Below are 2,981 nucleotides of genomic sequence, written 5' to 3'. Positions count from 1 at the left end.
AAACTCCTTAACTCTTGAAGTTTGGATTTGTTTTTGTTTATACTGTATATGTGTATACCCTGGAATAGCATAGAATGGTTCTAATCCCTTATGCTGTGACCTACATGTTCTAGTGTTCTATGTTGTGGTTACATATTAAGTACCATTCATCACCACACATTAAGTTCCCTCCCAGGAATAAAAGCTATTAGAATTGAATTGAAGAGGTGGAGGTAGAACACATCTGTCTCTGTCTGCTGCGGGGCCTAATCCAGCTGACTCCTCCTACCTGATGGACGATAAGGAACTGTGCCTCTATAGTCATTGTGATGTCACTTCCTGACTCCTCCCTTGTTCGTGTAGCCTATTCACAGCCAGTGTGTTCCAGAACGGACACCTCTGTTACAACATAGAGTTTTAGTTGTCACCCAGGGCCGGATGCTGTAGCTGCAGCTGATCTATTAGTCGCACATTACAAGACTAGTAAAACCTTTTCACAGATACAAATTACAACTATATGATCATTTATTTTTGTTGTCATCATGATCCTTGTGGTCTTCTTAGTCTGCTCTCTATATCTGCCATGGACCAGGGGTGAGGAGAATAGTGAGATGAGAGAGATTGATATTGGACTGATGGTTTTCCCAGTGTTAACTACTGGTCCCTCTCCTCGTTCTGTTTGTTTCCTCTCTCTCTCTCTCTCTCTCTCTCTCTCTCTCTCTCTCTCTCTCTCTCTCTCCCTCTCTCTCTCTCTCTACCTCTCTCCCTATTTCCCTCTGTCTCTCTCAATTCAATTCAATTCAAAGGGCTTATCTCTCTCTCTTTACAGGTTCCTCTGCACATAAAGTTCACCAGTCTCCGTCTGCTCTTATCAAGGACCACGGAAGCTCTGTTGATCAGGAGATCAACTGTTCACACTCTATCGCCAACTATGATCGCATGCTCTGGTACAAACAAGACATAAACAGGACTCTCAAACTACTAGGATATCTCAATCTGAATTTTGCCTATTCAGAAGAATATGTGAAAGGGAAGATCCGTATCCAGGGGGATGGCCGTAGTTATGGAAACTTCTCTGTCTCTGGTCTGAAGCAGGAAGACAGTGCTGTTTATTTCTGTGCAGTATTACCACAGTGCTGTAGACTCCCTACTACCTCTACAAAAACCTTCCTCTGTCTGGGCCCCCTCTCTCTCTCTCTGCACACCTGTAGATAACGTCTAGGGCAAGAGAGAGACATCATCTCAGGTAAGAATAGGAATCCATTGGTGACCTGTTTCAGGAAGTTATGCATATGTTGCATGTCACTACATCACAGAAGAGGCATTTTAATGTAATGCCTTCTGGAACGTGAACTTTCATGTGCTTTAAAAACAAACTTGAATGCCATGTTAGAGCATTGGACTAGTAACCGAAAGGTTGCAAGTTCAAATCCCCGAGCTGACAAGGTACAAAATCTGTCGTTCTGCCCTTGAACAGGCAGTTAACCCACTGTTCCTAGGCCGTCATTGAAAATAAGAATTTGTTCTTAACTGACTTGCCTAGTAAAATAAAGGTAAAATGTAAAAAATAAAAAAAAATCTGTAAATACAAATAAACATTTTTAAATTGCGAGTTTGTTTAGCCACCAAAAAAAGACAGGAACCTTCCTGCTAGTCATGATTGGCTGAGATAATGGTTGGGCTGAACGTGACAAGAGATGAGTTTGGATTGGTTTGCCATGTAGCATGCTTCTGACTATAACATGAGCTGCTTAGTATGTGTAGGTAGTCCTTGCTACCGTAGCTTTTTTTTCGAAAGATATAAGATTAGCCACGGAGAGCTGCAAAAGTGTTCTTACTGTTCTCAACAACATTGCTGCCCTGAATTTAGCGGGCGCTATCGACAAATATCAATGGGACAATGGACTACTTTCTGCACACGGTCGGTGTGAACCGGAGTGACTTGACACATCGGGCCAAACAAGCAGTAGCTACAAACTAAACGGAAACGACACAGGACATCGTACTTAGTTAGAGTGGTTCCAGTCTGCCGTGAAGCATCCATCCATGTATACAGGTAAGATAGTCTAGCTAGCTACATTTACAGATATTACCAAAAATCAATCACAGGTGTTGATTGGGAGAGCTAGCTAAGACAACAACGGGTAAGACAACAACAGCTAATCAGCTAAGACAACAACAACAGGTAAAATGGAGATGAAAGAGCAGAGAGGGTCAGTTAACTACACACAGGGCCTGAGTTCGAAGGCTGGGGCCGACAGATAAACAACAAATAAACTAAATGGAGTACTGTGATTAATGGACAGTCTAGCAGCCATCAGCTATGTAGCCAGGTGATCATAGGGTCCAGTGAACAGCAATAGATGGAACAGGGGAAGCCGCTGGGTTGTTGTTACTAACTAGCAAGCTGGAGACACAGTGTTTAAAGTTAGCAGTCTGGGGCTAGTAGAAGCGCCTGCTCCCACGTCTACTACCTAGCAAGCTGGGGACACAGCGTTTAAAGTTAGCAGGACGGGGCTAGTAGAAGCGCCTGCTCTGACATCTACTACCTAGCAAGCTGGAGACACAGCGTTGAAAGTTAGCAGGCCGGGGATAGTAGAAGCGCCTGCTCCAACATCTGGCAAACTCATAAGCATATCATGAAAATAAAAAATCCTATCTATGTTACCCACCAATTCTGATTATTCCCCAACACACATTAAAACATGAAATGACCCATGGCATCGATAGGACCTCACTCAGAGATAAAATCATAGAACATTCAGAATGGGTGAATATTTCCTTTAACCATCAATCAACTACCTCCAGATATCAGTGCATCAGATCTCCCTCCCTGTTCTACTAAACCCTGCTTCCTGTCCCACATAGACTCCTCCTGCAGGGTTCATCTCAGGTCTCTGATGGTTTAGATGTTCTCATAAGGAGGCAGCATCCCTCTATAAGATCACTGAGATGAGTTGATGAGAAGCCACCTCTAATTCATGTGGAGTGGTTTGTCTGTC

General features: G+C 43.3%; 1 long non-coding RNA gene across 1 annotated transcript; it reads left to right on the top strand.

Moving 5' to 3' along the window:
• Positions 1 to 375: 375 nt before the first annotated feature.
• LOC124045366 lies at positions 376 to 2,031 on the top strand. Its single transcript, XR_006840844.1, has 3 exons — positions 376 to 573; positions 809 to 1,225; positions 1,850 to 2,031. It is a non-coding gene; the product is annotated as an uncharacterized LOC124045366 (long non-coding RNA).
• Positions 2,032 to 2,981: the final 950 nt, after the last annotated feature.

The sequence above is a fragment of the Oncorhynchus gorbuscha genome, linkage group LG10, assembly GCF_021184085.1.
Source record: "Oncorhynchus gorbuscha isolate QuinsamMale2020 ecotype Even-year linkage group LG10, OgorEven_v1.0, whole genome shotgun sequence".
In the NCBI taxonomy this organism is placed as follows: Eukaryota; Metazoa; Chordata; class Actinopteri; order Salmoniformes; family Salmonidae; genus Oncorhynchus; species Oncorhynchus gorbuscha.
Note: the sequence above shows the minus strand (reverse complement) of the source record. Positions and strands in the feature narration are given on the sequence as shown.